The following is a 17,637-nucleotide window of genomic DNA, read 5'->3' as shown; positions in this document are numbered from 1 at the left end:
CAAGGCCGTATGTCATTAATGTCAATATGACTCTAACATTTTTTTGTGGATAGTGACTGATGTTTTCTTTTCTCAAGCCAGGCGATATTTGGTCCCAAAGTGCATCGGTCACAGCTTCTTTGTTGTGGGGGAAGAAAACAGGAGGAGAGCGAGGAGTGTATTCTGTGACTGACCTCTAGGCTGGGGTCACTGGGCTCTGTCCCTGTGGTAGGTAGGCAGCTCTCCCCTCCAGAGGGCACACTCCCAGCCCCTACTGTGAAACCTTTCAGCCCCTTCCTTCAGCCCCTCCGGCACTCACTCCCTCCTGCCCTGGGGTAGAGCATGACCACCACCACCCCCAGGCAGCACATCAGTTGTCACCAGACAAACCTTACCCTGGGGTACATTTCATAGCCACACCAGAGAAGACGAGAGCTTTGATTGGTGGTAACCAATAGGGTTTATTTTAGGGATGTTGAGAGGTAGTAGTATAAATGAGGTTTGGATGAAGGGCCAACATGATCCTCATGGGTACTGCATGCAGAACATTAAAGCCGTGACCAATTCCTCTTTGAGGCACCTGTGCCACTATGTCTACATCAGTCCAAAAGCTACAACAGATCATCAAGGAAATCATTTAGACAAGTTTAGTCAATGAATAATATTTCTCAAAAGGATGACGACTTCAGTGAATAGCTGTGTGTCTCGTAAGAAATATAACGGTTGAATAAATCTCACGGTAAATCACTTTTAAATAACTCAGATTGATCTTGTTTTGACTCAGGCGTGATGTCACGGCATTGTGCAGTGTTTCTGTTAGAAAGAAAACACCATCTGAACACACAGAATCATAAGAACATAGAGGAACCACTAAAGAGCATTAGACATCATTCTCTAACCACACGATGCAACACACTGGCAAAACTCTAATAACAAGCTGTTCAACCGAGAATAGATTTTCTCTCTATAGGGGAAACATAAGAAATGTATCAATTTCCGCTAACGTACTGCAGTCTTTTCATGGGTTCATTTATGTTTTTGCTGTTGTGGTACAGTACATCAATATGCCTTTGTTGAAAATAAAACGTTTCCCTAAGTCTTGCTATAAATAAAACCCCGTGACTCAACAAAAGTGTGAAGTTTGTAATGGTCACAAATCAGTTTCCAAACATCTAAATTGACTTTGGGTTAGTTCTAGAAATAGTGCCCCCTTCTCCCTCCTCTCTCTCCGACTACTGCCTGCCCCACAGCCCATCAAAATGACAATGGTATTGATGTAAAATGTGTCACCTTTGGCCCACTACAGTATATAAACTTACGTGACTGGCTCGACCACCACGTTTTATGGCTTTATTGTGTCTCCTTTTATGTCCTCTTGTCGGTGTGGGAGGACAACAATTTAGAAAATCCACTGTAAATGTCTCCCTGTGTGCGTGACAGAGAAAGGGTGTGTGGATGCACTGTATGCACATATATCCGGATCAATTAGTCAGGGCACAACCCCTTAAAAATGGAGTCAACACTTCCTCCCCCCGTATGCCCTCCTCTCTGTTGTCAATCCCAAAGCCTCCATGAAGAGGCAGGCCTTACATCCTTTCACCTATCCTCAGCCACTTTAGGGAGTGCTTGCTTTGAATTATCATGGATGAAATAGATTGAATAAGAACTCTACCTTTTTCCTCTGTCCCTCCCTATACCTCCCCTCTCATTTTCCCTCCCTCTCGCCCTCCCTCTTTCTCTCTCCTTTTTTTTCACATTACCAGGGGGTGGTGTGTGATTGACAGATGGGAACAAATATTTTTTTTCGTAACCTAAGGCCATCCTCTGTGATTGGCTTGCCAGCTGACATCTCCAAACCTCGCTCGTCTCCCCCCTTTAATATTGGGCCTGTGGATGAGGCATCCTGAGGGAGAAAAAAAGTGGAGAGAAAAAGATATCTACCTTAGGAAAGAACCTCAGAGAGGGAGGGAAGGACAGGACGGGTAGGAGCGTGTGTGTGCGTTTGTGTATGTGTGAGAGAGAGAGACTTACTCTCTTAACTACAAGGAGCCAGACACACTTCCCTGGCCCGACTCAAAGAAGGGGGAAAACAGGAGTTTTTTTTTTGTTGCTTCAATTTCATTTAAATTCCCCTCCCTCAACAATCAAGCTTTTGCTAAACCTTCTCCTCCAGGAAGCCTGTTCTTCATTCCCCATTGGACATTCTATGTATTGATCCATTTCCACTCCTATCACCACAAGGCATACCTCATGGATTTGTACCTGATTGGATATATGATGTGTGTGTGGTTGTCCAGCTGGCGGGTGCTTGGAGGTTATCCCATCTGGTGGTGAGTACAATCTAGAGTTTCAGCATCAAATCCTAGTGCTGCTATAGACTTTTGGTCAATGATCATTTTTAGAGGGCAGAATAGAGTGCACTTTCAGTTGACTGCGTGGAAAAATGTTCTCCAGCCCAGTCCAAAAGAATCTTAACCTCAAACACTGGTGTAACGGAAAAGGCTTGCCGTTCTTTTCCTCTTCACTAAGGTCCATTTATCTTATTAGATAAATGTTGTGATGCTAAGGAGGTTGGAATTGTAGTTTTGAACATGAAGCTTATTCAATATCTATAGGGATTTTTTTAAAGGAGCCTGGAGCGTTTCTAAATAGCGGTTGGAATTAGTGTAATTATTGGTTTAGATAATGTCTCCATCCTCCAAGGACGATGACAACGTTGAACATCTTCAGGACAAACTAAAATTGTATAAACTCAACCATACATTTTGTGAGTCCAAATATATAAGTACTTTGTTGATTTTGTTAAATAAAACTATACTTTTATGTTTGGAGTCATACAATCAGGACCTTTTAAGTCAGCGTCATTTTGTTTTGTTTTGCCATTGTGGGTCCATATTCTACATTCTGGCCGTCAGCCCCCAATCATGCCGTGTAACTCTTCATTGTTAACTGAATGTTCTTCATTGGTTTTGTTTTCGAGGGAGTTATTCACAAAAAGTGTTAACTGTTTAGTACCATCAATAGTGTTTGAAATGACTTAAAGCCCTCTCATTTTGAAATTCTCCAAATCAATGAAATCAACAAATTTGTGAGACTGCCACAGTGTCAGATCTAATTGATACACAAATGGTTATAATACATTTTAATATACTTAATATAAACAATAATTAAGCATATACTTTGCCATTGAATTAGTATTGCAATATTTCCGAGGTCTATGGGAGTTTGTTAGTGTCATGATACAATCAGGTTATGCTCTGTAGGGCTTTACGTGTCTTTGTTGAAATATTCCAGAACCCGTTTGGCACCCTCACGTGAAATGTAGAGGATCATCTCATTACAAATTCAGCTTTATGCATCTGACCTCATAGGCCTTGCTCTTTTGTAACATGAAGTATTTTATTTTGGAGATATTTGTGAGTAGGTGTATGACAAAGCTTCTTTGGATCCCGACACAATACTTGTCAGAGCTACTGCACTTTTAGTAGCCCAGTTAGCATGTGGTCCCACAGCGGTCCTGCCCAAACCACCAAGCATCTTCTGGTTTCATTTACAGAGAGGGGAGCTGCCAAAGACACAGGCCACAGGGATGAAGTGTTAATGGCAGGACGACTTTACACCCACTCCCTTGATTCAGCACACAACATAACAAAGACACCAGGATTCTCTGTCTGAATTACCTGCAGCAGTTCTCTGCTCAAGGAGCTTACATGACACTGGTGTAATGTTCAGCTCCGGACAATGCGCACCACCTTTGATTTGGATAACTCATTTGAAGTGGAGGGTGGGGGAGGTGGAGAGGGAGAAAAGATTAAATGGCCTTGTATAGCTTCAGGTGGTCAGACAGGTGCTGAGGAATGGATGTCATGGGGCGCTGTCACTGTCGTCGTGGAGCGTTGTCGAGCAAATCCAAGAGTGGATAAAACAACGAGATGGGTACGTGGTGCGTCAAGGGAGAGGGTGCTAAGTTTCAGCGAGCCGGGGCTCCTTTCAGCTTCAGGGCAATGACTTGGTCGTAAATTCTCCAGCCAAGTGGGGAAGGGAGGGGAGAAGGAGTTTTGACTGCACCATGCCTGGCAGCCAGTCACACAATCACAAGATGGGGTGTCGAAAACAAAACAGAGCATAAATAACTCTGGAGATGTACATATGCACAGAGGAAGAGGTGATAGAGTGAAATAGCTAGCTAATGAAGGGGTTTGGAGAGGAGCTGGAGCTGGAGCTGGAGCTGGAGCCCCCAATGACGGCCTACCCCGGATGACGCTGGGCCAATTGTGCGCCGCCCTATGGGACTCCCAATCACGGCCGGATGTGATACAGCCTGGATTCGAACCAAGGACTGTAGTGACGCCTCTTGCACTGAGATGTGTGCCCACTCGGGAGACCGCTGCGCCACTCGGGAGACCGCTGCGCCACTCGGTAGACCGCTGCGCCACTCGGTAGACTGCTGCGCCACTCGGTAGACTGCTGCGCCACTCGGGAGACCGCTGCGCCACTCGGAGACCGCTACGCCACTCGGTAGACTGCTGCGCTACTCGGTAGACTGCTGCACCACTCGGTAGACCGCTGCGCCACTCGGTAGACCGCTGCGCCACTCGGTAGACTGCTGCGCCACTCGGTAGACTGCTGCGCTACTCGGTAGTCTGCTGCGCCACTCGTTAGACTGCTGCGCCACTCGGTAGACCGCTGCGTCACTCGGTAGACTGCTGCGCCACTCGGTAGACCGCTGCGCCACTCGGTAGACCGCTGCGCCACTCGGGAGACCGCTGCGCCACTCGGTAGACCGCTGCGCCACTCGGTAGACTGCTGCGCCACTCGGTAGACCGCTGCGCCACTCGGTAGACCGCTGCGCCACTCGGTAGACCGCTGCGCCACTCGGTAGACCGCTGCGCCACTCGGGAGACCGCTGCGCCACTCGGTAGACCGCTGCGCCACTCGGTAGACTGCTGCGCCACTCGGTAGACCTCTGCGCCACTCGGTAGACCGCTGCGCCACTCGGTAGACCGCTGCGCCACTCGGTAGACTGCTGCGCCACTCGGTAGACTAGAGCCATCTGATAAAGGTTTTGGCAGCCTGATGCCCATCTCTAATATAAATGTGTGGTATTTGGAGAAAAATCTGTGCTTTTTTAACTTTGTATAGTATGTCTATTACTCACCTCTTACGCTATACATAAATATAGTACATCTCACAAGTCTCATCTTATATATCAAGTATTTTGGAAAAGATTTGTGGCAAAGCCCTGTACTGCTTCAATACTGTATGGTGTCTTTTGCCAGGCTATAAAACTGGGATGTATGAAAATCTTTTCTTGCAGAATTTTGCGCCTGCTGTCGTTCATTGTCATCAGTCTTGTCCTGGAGGCAAAATTAACTGATTTCCCCTTAGATAGGCCAGCTGCAAAGTGATTGGAGAAAAAGGGTTGATATGCGTCAACTTTGTATTCTACACTATACTATACCTACAGTAGGCCTAAGTGTTTGTCATCATGGTAGAATGATGAGAACAGCAACTTAAAAAGATCTTGACAAATCATCAATGTAGTTTAGGATGAGCCCATCACACATTCAAATACCATCAACGCTTGGTGTACACACAAGTAATCCCTAAATGAAAGCGCTAAAGCTAACCTGTCAGCCAGTTCAGTCATTTCTGTTTGTATTCATGTTATAGACAGTGGCCATGATGAGTGAACGTTGACACTCCACATCGCCCATGTCTTACCCATTAGAAACTCTTCAAATACCAACCTTGGTGGAACAAAGATTTGAGGTGTACATTGCCGCAGAACCGCTAAACATTTACATCCAGCAGACTATTACCCCACTTAATATTCTGGTAATCATGGCCACTCTTCTGTTACAGAGGGAACCAGAGAGAGGATGTCACCTATGGAAACTGACTGAGCTGTGGCATTACCTTTTAATGCCAGAGTTTCTGGTGACTTGGTGAAATGTAGTTTTTAGCCGATCAGTGTAGCCTCCGGTAGCACCAATTTCAACACTGCCCTAGTTGGCATAATCACATCAGTTGCATGGAATCCACTTCCTGCAGGTCAGAGTAGGGATATATGGAGCACCAAAACTATCTATTTGCTACAATCGTGACAGACAAATACAAGACATTTGTCAATACCACAGACATGGAACACAGGAAATTGCAGAAATATGATGTTAACATATTATAACGTACATTCTCATGTCTGTTGGTAGTGAAAGCAAAGTGTTACTATAATAAAATAATACACAAAGGAAGTTAAGATTAAGGTATAGAAAGTAGATAGATGAAAGGCAGTGACATAGATATTGTATAAAACTAAAGCCCGGACCGATATATATTCACCAATATTACTATATTCACCAATTTTACTATATCGGTATCGGCCGATAACTCGATAAACCGATAAACGATATTCAATAAATAGGATGAGAAAAGGGAATCTCATGCTGATCTGAACACTGTGGCCATTCTCATGATGTGTCATTAATGTATGAAATCAACATTTGAAGCATAGTTATTAACCACCCCTTTTTTTCAATTTTCGCCTAAAATGACATGCCCAAATCTAACTGCCTGTAACTCAGGCCTAGAAGCAAGGATATGCATATTCTTGGTACTATTTGAAAGGAAACACTTTGAGGTTTGTGGAAATGAAAATGGAATGTAGGAGAATATAACACAATAGATCTGGTAAAATATAATACAAAACAAAACACTATTTTGTATTTTTTTTGTACCATCATCTTTGAAATGCAAAAGAAAAGCCATAATTCCAGCCCTTCTGAAATTTAGATTTTGGCCACTAGATGGCAGCAGTTTATGTGCAAGGTCTTAGACTGATCCAATGACTCATTGCATTTCTGTTCAAAATGTTGTATCGAGACTGCCCAAATGTGGCTATTTTTGTTTATTAATACCTTTTCATGTTCAAAACTGTGCACTCTCCTCAAACAATAGCATGGTATTCTATCACTGTAATAGATACTGTAAATTGTATATTGCAGTTAGATTAACAAGAGTTTAAGCTTTCTGCCAATATCAGATATGTCTATGTCCTGAGAAAGTTTCTTGTTACTTACAACCTCGTGCTAACTGCATTAGCCTACGTTAGCTCAACCATCCCGTGGGCGGGACACCGATCCCAAAGAAGTTTTAAGACAATTGCTCTTTTGGATGGAAATTTATGAGAAATCACTGTGGAAAAATTACACTTCATTTTCCCTGCTGTAAAACAGTATATCGTGCAGATATATTGGTATTCAGTACGTTTCGCCCCCCAACCAATCAGAATCAAACCCAAAAAAATCACATCAGTTGGGCCCTATATAAAAGGTTAGGTAGAGAGAGAGAGAGAGAGAGAGAGAGAGAGAGAGAGAGAGAGAGAGAGAGAGAGAGAGAGAGAGAGAGAGAGACGTGAAGTCTAAACACTGATTCCCTCTGTGATATGTGGGTAGCAGAGTAAATGAAATGGTCAATCTTCTCTAAGTCATGCCTACCATACACATCCCCTGTACTGCCCACCCCTGCCAGCTCTTGTGGCTTAAATGCGGGCTCTAGGGTCCATCTCTGGGTCTCTGGAATGTCATTATGTGACTGTGACCCCCCTGAAGGGGTCACTTTAATGATCCTCAGTGCGAGAACCTCCTCCGTCTGCAATCCTGGTGTGAAAAGATCAAGGATGTTCAGACATTATATTGAGCAGTGCAATGGGAGGGAGGGGAAAGAAAAGGGGAAATCCTTACAGAATGGTATTATTAAGACCGGTAAGGTTCCATAACAATGGCAGCGGCTGCCATACAAGCGGGTGTTAAAGACATCCCTAATGCCTGTGAGAATTATCTATGACTAGTATAGTGACTTCGACCAGACAGAGATCTGTACCATGTGAAATGCAAGTTTATTTTCCGATTTGGCTAACCTCCATTCTGTACAGTTGATATTGGACTAGCCTACATCACTTGAGCAGGTGGATAACGTTCCCTATTTGTGCCCCAGTTTGGGTTATATTGTGCTGTGGTTCCTTTGCCGCAGTGATAGCTACAGTAGCTAGCTAACTGCTTGAATTGCAATCGATGTACGTCATCCGAGTGAGCTAACACTCAGTTGACACAAAAAGAGCCTGACACCTGACTGTCCAGCTCTACAAAACAAACCACTGGCATGACGTTATCCAGTCTAACCAGACGGTTGGGAGAGAGATTCAAAGGAGGCTGGTAGTTCAAATTAGTAAAGGAGATTCCTAATCTCTGCATATCATCAAAGAACATGTGATGACAAAGTCCCACAGTGCAGGGCTATTACCTGCGTTAAAACACAGGTCAGGACAGTTCCTCAAAGAAAAATAGGCCAAAACGCCAAGAGGCACAGGAGTCCTCAGGGGCACACACATGGACTGAGAGGGAGAGAGAGAGAGAGAGAGAGAGAGAGAGAGAGAGAGAGAGAGAGAGAGAGAGGGGAGAGGGAAGTTATAAAGAGGGAAGGAACAAACTCCTTCACTCTGAAACAGAAACCCACACACGCACCACAGTATAAACCTTCATTGGCCAGAATTGCCCATTTTTATAGCTCCTGTTTGAAAATCTGCTACTGGGCTCCCGAGTGGGGCAGCGGTCTAAAGCACTGCATCTCAGTGCTAGGGGCATCACTACACACCCTGGTTCGAATCCAGGCTGTAGCACAACCGACCATGTTTGGGAGTCGCATAGGGCAGCGCACAATCGGCCCAGCCTCGTCCGGGTTAGGGTTTGGCCGGGGTAGATAAGAATTTGTAAATAAGAATTTGTTCTTCACTGACTTGCCTAGTTAAATAAAGGTTAAATAAAATGAAAAAAATACTGGGCAGTAGCTAATCATGAACAAGAAGCAACCTTTAGACAGGCCTGGTGTCTGGTGACAAATTAGTATTGGTCACACCTGTGTACCCTAAATGCTTAATTATAGTCAAACCTTCCCAGGTTATGTCTCAGGTCATACATGTATGCACAACACAAGATTCCAGATACACTATATATACAAAAGTGTGTGGACGCCCCTTCAAATGAGTGAATTTGGCTATTTCAGCCACACCTGTTGCTGACAGGTGTATAAACTTGAGCACACAGCCATGCAATCTCCATAGACAAACATTGGCAGTAGAATGGCCTTACTGAAGAGATAAGTGACTTTCAACGTGGCACCGTCATAGGATGCCACCTTTCCAAGTCAGTTAGTTTCTGCCCTTCTAGAGCTGCCCCAGTCAACTGTAAGTGCAGTGGAAACGTCTAGGAGCAACAGCGGCTCAGCTGCGAAGTGGTAGGCCACACAAGCTCACAGAACGGGACCGACGAGTGCGTAACTCGTAAAAATCCTCTGGCCTCGTTTGCAACACTACCGAGTTCCAAACTGCCTCTGGAAGCAACGTCAGCACAAGAACTGTTCGTCGGGAGTATCATGAAATGGGTTTCCATGGCCAAGCAGCCTAACACAAGCCTAAGATCACCATGCGCAATGCCAAGAGTCGGCTGGAGTGGTGTAAAGCTTGCCGCCATTGGACTCTGGAGCAGTGGAAACAACTTCTCTGGAGTGATGAATCACGCTTCACCATCTGGCAGTCCGGCAGACTAATCTAGGTTTGGTGGATGCAAGGAGAACACTACCTGCCCCAATGCATAGTGCCTACTGTAAAGTTTGGTGGAGGAGGATTGTCTGAGGTTGTTTTTCATGGTTCCGGCTAGGCCTCTTAGTTCCAATGAAGGGAATTCTTAGTGCTACAGCATACAATGACATTCTAGATGATTCTGTGCTTCCAACTTTGTGGCAACAGTTTGGGGAAGGCCCTTTCCTATTTCAGCATGACAATGCCCCCGTGCCAAAAGTGAGGCACATACAGAAATGGTCTGCCGAGATCAGTGTGGCCTGCACAGAGCCCTGACCTCCAACCCATTGAACACCTTTGGGATGAATTGAAATGTACAGTAAATCCCTGCATCAATGTTCCAACATCTAGCCTTCCCAAAAGAGTGGAAGCTGTTATAGCAGCTAAGTGGTACAAACTCCATATTAATGCTCATGACTTGCATCACCGCCAGGTATGGCAACTGCTCGGCAACCGACCGTAAGGCACTACAGAGGGTAGTGCGTACAACCCAGTACATCACTGGGGCCAAGCTTCCTGCCATCCAGGACCTATATACTAGGTGTGTCAGGCGAAGGCCAAAACAATTGTCAGACTCCAGTCACCCAAGTCATAGACTGTTCTCTCTGCTACCGCACGGCAAGTGGTACTGGAGCGCCAAGTCTAAGTCCAAAATGCTCCTTAACAGCTTCTACCTTCCAAGCCATAAGACTGCTGAACAGTTAATCAAATGGCCACCCAGACTATTTGCACTGACACCCCCCCCACCTTTGATTTTACACTGCTGCTACTCAATGTCTATTATCTATGCATAGTCACTTTACCCCTACCTACATGTACAAATTATATTGACTAACCTGTACCCCACACATTGACTCGGTACTGGTACCCCCTGTATATAGCCTCCTTATTGTTATTTTATTGTGTAACTTTGTTTTTGTCATTTTTTAGCAATTTTTTTTCTTTAGTTCATTCAGTCAGTAAATATTTTCTTAACAAATTTTCTTAAAACTGCAATGTTAGTTAAGAGCTTGTAAGTAAGCATTTCACGGTAAGGTTGTTGTATTTGGCGAATGTGACAAATAACATTTTATTTGATGATGTTCTTTTTTTAAACTTTGGAATTAGATGTTTGACGAGCAGGTATCCACATACTTTTGGTCATGTAGTGTAATTCAATAAATGTTATGTTGAATCAATATTGTTTCCACGTAATTTCAACCCACAAATTCTGTGATGACTTTGAATCAACATGGAAAACTAATTGGATTTGAAAAATGTAATTTTTCTCACCCAAATTTGAACCTTAATCAAATGACAAGGTGATATTTTTGGTTGATTTCACATTGACAATTCAACCAAATGTAAATCAAAACGAATGGGCACTGTCTCACAATGCTAGGAGAGGTAAAGCCAGGGTAGTCACTGATTACTACTGTTTCCTTTGGATGGTTCACACAAACACTTTGTAAACAGGCCATGCCGTTTTCTATCTGAACAGTTTCAGTTGTGTCTGTGCTCTGACATACAGAGCGAGACTGAGAGCAAGCAAGAGAGAGAGAGAGAATGAGAGAGAAAGAAAGAAAGGGCTATTTCCACTATGACTGGCACTGCTGCACTGAGTTAAACACAGTCAGTCAGAGTGTTCTGTCTGCTCCCCAGCGAACTGCAAACTGCACGGCTCTCACACTCAGTGTCGCTTCCTGACAGGCAGGTTCACAAGTTTACACCCCAGCTCCCTGTTCTCCTCTGTTCTGACTGCAGGGGCTCCCTGTCCCAGCTTTGCACTCGCTCTCAAAGTATTGAAGGAGGGAGAGCAAGAGCGAGGGAGAGAGGGATGAAGGGAGAGAGGGATGAAGGGTTTGAAGGAAGAAAAAAAAAACAGGTTGGAAAATTTTTCTGGGGTCCTGTCATTTTTTATCTGATCAGCCCAGAGCTGTTGGACTACAAATCAAAAGTGTGCCAAAGAAAAACAGAACACAACAACACAGAGAGGAGCTGTGCATTCCAGCCTCCGCCAGGAAAAGTCCCATCCTGGGGGCGAAGCCGACAACTTCCTGTGCCCCACTTACACTCTCTTCAGAGTGTCTTTGTCTCTCCTGTGGATTCTGTGGTTGGATTATAATTGAGATTCCGATGGCAATGTTTTGGTGTTCATCCTGAGTGCATGAGGCCTCATTTAGCACAGACCTCCAGGGTAAATCTGACAACTTCTGATGTCAACATAGAGCTAGAATAAAGTTTGATAGCACTTCATTGTAGAGAGCGCTCCTATAGACCGAACAGTCTATGGACTTTATATGGTGTCTAACTATCTGGAGTCTGAGTTTCATCTTGGTGTGATTGATAAGACAACTATCGTACGCAAATGGGACTGCAAATGGGAATCATGATTGCAAGGTGTCCCGGTATCTTTTCTAACTGTCCCGTTATGGGTTTTAATGTCCATTCTAGAATGCCCTAGCCAATCAAAAATGAGTATTCAACAATGCTGTGGTATAAGATGAATTGAATTAATCAAATCAAAGTTTTTCACACATGCACAAGACTGATTGGTATTCATCAACAACTATCACTATGCAAATGTGTGGTGGAGAAATCTTAAATTAATCCCACTTCTCTCTTACAACACAGATCTATCAGCAAGTCATTATCGACGGGTTATATTATGTGTAGGGGTGGTTGAGACTGAGTGTTCTACGCAAACAAACAAGGTACAGTCAGTCATCACATTGAAATTAAGTTAAATGTGATATGAGTCAAAAGGTTGGTATATCAGCATCCGCCAAATGTTCAGCAGGCTGTTATCTGTTTTATGAAGTAGCCAGTCAACACACTCAACAAGCAGGATAATGCAGTGGGTGAGGCTATGGTACAGTAGTTTCACTGAACATTCAGTTGAATTATAAGACAGCAATTTGTCCCCACAGCAGGGTATTTATCTGGATATAAATGGGGTTTAGGTGGTGGATGTGACAGTGGGGGTGGCCAATGGCGTGGTCAACGATTGAACATTTTAGAGGCTCTTCTCTTGGCCGCAGAAACAGAATTTGCTGTCTTACAGCTAATTTCCTGAAATTCTACACATTTTGCCATGGAGATAAATTTTTGACAATTTTAAAGCTGGCATCCTGCAATTCTACACATTTTGCCATGAGGCTGAGAGAACATTTGCAGTTTTAAAGCTAATTTCCTGAAATTCTACACATTTTTCCATGGCTTATACCCGAGTGACTCAAACAACAAAATCAATTGGGGCCCCATGCCATGACAAAAATACTCCTGAATGCATAGCTTACATTTTTGTGATTGTTTGGTCTCAAAGAATATCTTATTTAAAAATACATAGGTCCATAATAATAATAATAATAATAATAATATTTTGTGCATTTCTTTGAGAAAAGAAAACAAGAGCACTAAACATGTTATGTGACGTTCATAGGAGCACATCAAATTTGGTGTCAAATGAAAGCAAAGTCTACATGTTTGAGAAATTAAGGCATACAGTATATACATTACAACCATTTTCCATCTGACCAATTAGGAATAAGCAAAGGTTTTGGAAAAGGAAGATCTATCAGAAAAAGTATTAAAAGGCATTAGAAATACATCAAAACACATCAATATTTTCCAATTTCTCTCATGAGGGGGGAGGACAATGAAAGTTCACAGGTGTAACAAGTAAATGTAGACCTATCAATTAGTTATAGTGTTTTTACTGATAACAATTTGGTTTATGATTTATTAAGTCGGTAACAGAATGACCAAAAAAATCTGTAAAAGAATGGCTACAACTGAATTGGCAACAATGGGAATTCATAGTAGTCACACACCAAAATTGGGTCACCTGCTACTGTTCTCTCTTCCACTGGCATACTGTTTGGTTCAGCTTATAACAATTTTCTTTCTTTTTCTGTCGCTAGGTGGTCAAATCAATAGTGTGAAAACAGTCTGGACAACCCCTCCCTCTCTCTCTCCCTGTCTCTCTTCTCACTCTCTCCAGTTAATGTAATTTCTCCCGGCCCTTACTGACACCTACCCATGAGCTCCCTCTCTTTCCATTCACTGTAACCAGCCCACTCACCCACTGAGCACCGAACGACACTGGACGTCCACGGACGTTGAAAAATTGTTGAAATTGGGTCAGTCCAAATTTAAACCAATCATAGACATATATTTCACAAGTTTGAACAGCACAGTACAGTACAGTAAAGAAAAGTAGGTCAGTACAATACAGTTGTTAGCTACCTTTTGAATTTGTTTCCCGTGACGCGGTTAGCCGCAGTTGCTGGGACCGCTATATCTGTCCAGGGATCCAGCCTCAGTTGCTGGGACCGCTATATCTGTCCAGGGATCCAGCCTCAGTTACTGGGACCGCTATATCTGTCCAGGGATCCAGCCTCAGTTACTGGGACCGCTATATCTGTCCAGGGATCCAGCCTCAGTTGCTGGGACCGCTATATCTGTCCAGGGATCCAGCCTCAGTTACTGGGACCGCTATATCTGTCCAGGGATCCAGCCTCAGTTACTGGGACCGCTATATCTGTCCAGGGATCCAGCCTCAGTTGCTGGGACCGCTATATCTGTCCAGGGATCCAGCCTCAGTTGCCGGGACCGCTATATCTGTCCAGGGATCCAGCCTCAGTTGCTGGGACCGCTATATCTGTCCAGGGATCCAGCCTCAGTTGCTGAGACCGCTATATCTGTCCAGGGATCCAGCCTCAGTTGCTGAGACCGCTATATCTGTCCAGGGATCCAGCCTCAGTTGCTGAGACCGCTATATCTGTCCAGGGATCCTGCCAACCAAAAGTTTGAAGAGCTGCTGGGCGTAGCAGCTAGCCTTGCTGCTAACTAGCTAACCAGCTAGCAACGTTTCCTTAAAAGCTTGAACACAGGCCATAATGCGGTTAGCCCTTGTGGCTGGGACAGCGAATTATCTTGGGCTAGTGGCTGTCTAAATCCCTGCTGTTTGTTGCTGTTTAAATCTGCCCTCAGTATTTGGACAAAGCTCTTGAAGCTACACTACATGACCAAAAGTATGTGGACACATGCTTGTTGAACATCTCATTCCAAAACCATGGGCATTAATATGGAGTTGGTCACCCCATTGCTGCTATAACAGCCTCCACTCTTCTGGGAAGGCTTTCCACTAAATGTTGGAACATTTCTTCTGGAACTTGCTTCAATTCAGCCACAAGAGCATTTGTGGGGTTGGGCACTGATGTTGGGCGATTAGGCCTGGCTCGCAGTCTGCATTCCAATTCATCGCAAAGATGTTAGATGGGGTTGACGTCAGGGCTCTGTGCAGGCCAGTCAAGTCTTTCACACAGATCTGGACAAACCATTTCTGTATGGACCTCACTTTGCATGGGGGAATTGTCATGCTGAAACAGGAAAGGGCCTTCCCTGTTGACACAAAGTTGGAAGCACAGAATCATCTAGAAGGTCATTACATTCTGGGGGCAGGTAGCGTTCTCCTGGCATACGCCAAACCCAGATTAGTCAGTCAGGCTACTAGATGGTGAAGCGTGATTCATCACTCCAGAGAACGCATTTCCACTGCTCCAGAGTCCAATGGTGACGAGCTTTACACCACTCTAGCCGATACTTGGCATTGCGCATGGTGATTTCATGAAGCTCCCGATGACCAGTTATTGTGCTGATGTTGCTTCCAAAGGTAGTTTGGAACTCGGTCGTGAGTGTTGCATCCAAGGACAGACAATGTTTACGCACTATGCGCTTCAGCACTCAGCGGTCCCGTTCTGTGAGCTTGTGTGGCCTACCACTTCGCAGCTGAGCCGTTGTTCCGGGGCCTCTAACAGGGCAGAAATGTGAAAACACTGACTTGTTGGAAAGGTGGCATCCTATGACGGTGCCACGTAGAAAGACACTGTAAGGCAATTCTACTGCCAATGTTTGTATATGTAGATTGCATGGTTGTGTGCTCGATTTTATACACCTGTCAGTATGGGGTGTGGCTGAAATAACAGATTTGAAGGGGTGTTCACATACTTTTGTATATATTGTTTATTTTTGTACAAAATATCTAATAATGAAAGAGAAGGATTGCTGTTTAGAATTTTGACAAGTTAGTGTGGGAGAGGTGGAAAAACTATTGTTATCCATCAATAATAATAATAATAATAATAATAATAATAATAAGCCACCAGGCATAGAAACTATTGAGAATGATAGCAGACTGAATTGCCACCCCTATTTGCGTTATCTATTTGCATCATCTTTAATAAAAGCTTAAAGAAGTGTATGTCTGTTCTAAGTAAACTGATGGAGAGGATTGTGTTTGACCAAATACAATGCTAATTTTCAGAGAACAAGTTAACTACTGACTTTCAGCATGCATATAGAGAAGGGCACTAAACTTGTACTGTACTGACGGATGATTGATTAAAATAAATTGATAATATATTTGATAGTTGGAGCTGTATTCTTAGATTTCAGTGCAGCTTTTGAAGTTATTGATAATACATTGTTATAAAAAAAACGAATCACATTGTTGGAGAGTTATTTAACTAATAGAATCCATAGAGTATTATTCAATGGAAGCTTCTCTGTGGTGTCCCTCAGGGCAGTTCCCTTGGGCCTTTACTCTTCTCTATTTTTACAAATGATTTGCCACTGGTCTTACTCAAAGCTAGAATGACTATGTGTATGGATGACTCCACATGTCAGCACCCAAAGCCAGTGAGCTCACTGAAATGCTAAATAAGGAGCTACAGTCAGTATCAGAATGGGTGATTATTAATAAATTGGTCTTAGATACATCTAAAACTAAAGGGCATTGTATTTGGTTCAAAACGTTCTCTAAAACCTTAACCTTAACTTGAGTTGTACATAAAGGGCAGCAGACCCATTAAGCAAGTTGAGAAACCTAAACTCCTAGGTATATCATTGAATGGTCAATTATCATGGTCAAATCATATTGACAAAGTTGTTGTGAAGATGGCGAGGGGTGTGTCTGTTATTAAAATACATGTTGTGTTTTTTACACAAAAATGAACTGTACTAGCGCTGTTCTTGTCCCTTCTTGATTACTGTCCATTAAAATGGTCAAGTGCCGCAAAGAAAGAAAGCAGCAGCTGGCTCAAAACAGACACACACACAGACACACTCTAACACACACATTATTGTTGTTGTTGTATTGTTTGTATTATGTTTCAGTTGCATTGTTTGTATATCGTCGTATTTTAAATTTATATGGCACTCCTTGTCTATCAGTGTTTTGTTACTTTTCATGTTTTGTGTTTTTTTATGGACCCCAGGAAGAGTAGCTGCTGCTTCAGCAAAACTAATGGAGATCCAAATGAACAAATAAACTGTACTGTACTGTGATGCCCAAACTTTTGAAACAGACGTCTATGATTGGTACAGATTTTTACGGTCCAGACCAACCAAATTTGGTATTGTTTGGGGACAGAGCTCATTAGAATATTGGGCCAGTGAGTAGAATTAATACCCAAACATGCAAAGGAGGTTATTACATTTTTCTACCTTTTGTGTACCTATTCCGGATACATCACTATGAAGAGAATAACATTCATAATTATGCATTTCAGTATGGTACAGATCAGGGACCCATAATTTAATTATGTTACTGTAATTCCGTTACCAGGTGTTAATCCGCTTCACTTCACTTACTGTAGTTCAATAACCAAAATATAGTTTTTTTTAACTCAAGGTGTCATATCATAGCTGACACCCCGTTCTTTTTGCAGACATCTTGTAATCTTAATTCGGAGCATATACATAGAAATCGTGGTTGCATAAATCCCGAGGGAGATTTTGACAGAAATTCTGCTACCAAATTTGTTTCTGCACAGTGCTTCCAGTAAATGTGTTTTTGTAAAATTCTCAGTGGAAATTGTTCCAAGTAGTCTTTGTGCATAGAGTTGTATGGTTTGTTTAATTTTGCAATCAATGGTTTTTGTTTGGCCTATTTTAAAAGTGAAAAATCTGAGTCTCAGCGTAATTCTGTTACTGTGGAATGAATAGCCCTTCTCGACATAATCTATATCTGATTGTAGTCG

Source organism: Oncorhynchus keta, chromosome 3 (assembly GCF_023373465.1).
Source record: "Oncorhynchus keta strain PuntledgeMale-10-30-2019 chromosome 3, Oket_V2, whole genome shotgun sequence".
In the NCBI taxonomy this organism is placed as follows: Eukaryota; Metazoa; Chordata; class Actinopteri; order Salmoniformes; family Salmonidae; genus Oncorhynchus; species Oncorhynchus keta.
Note: the sequence above shows the minus strand (reverse complement) of the source record.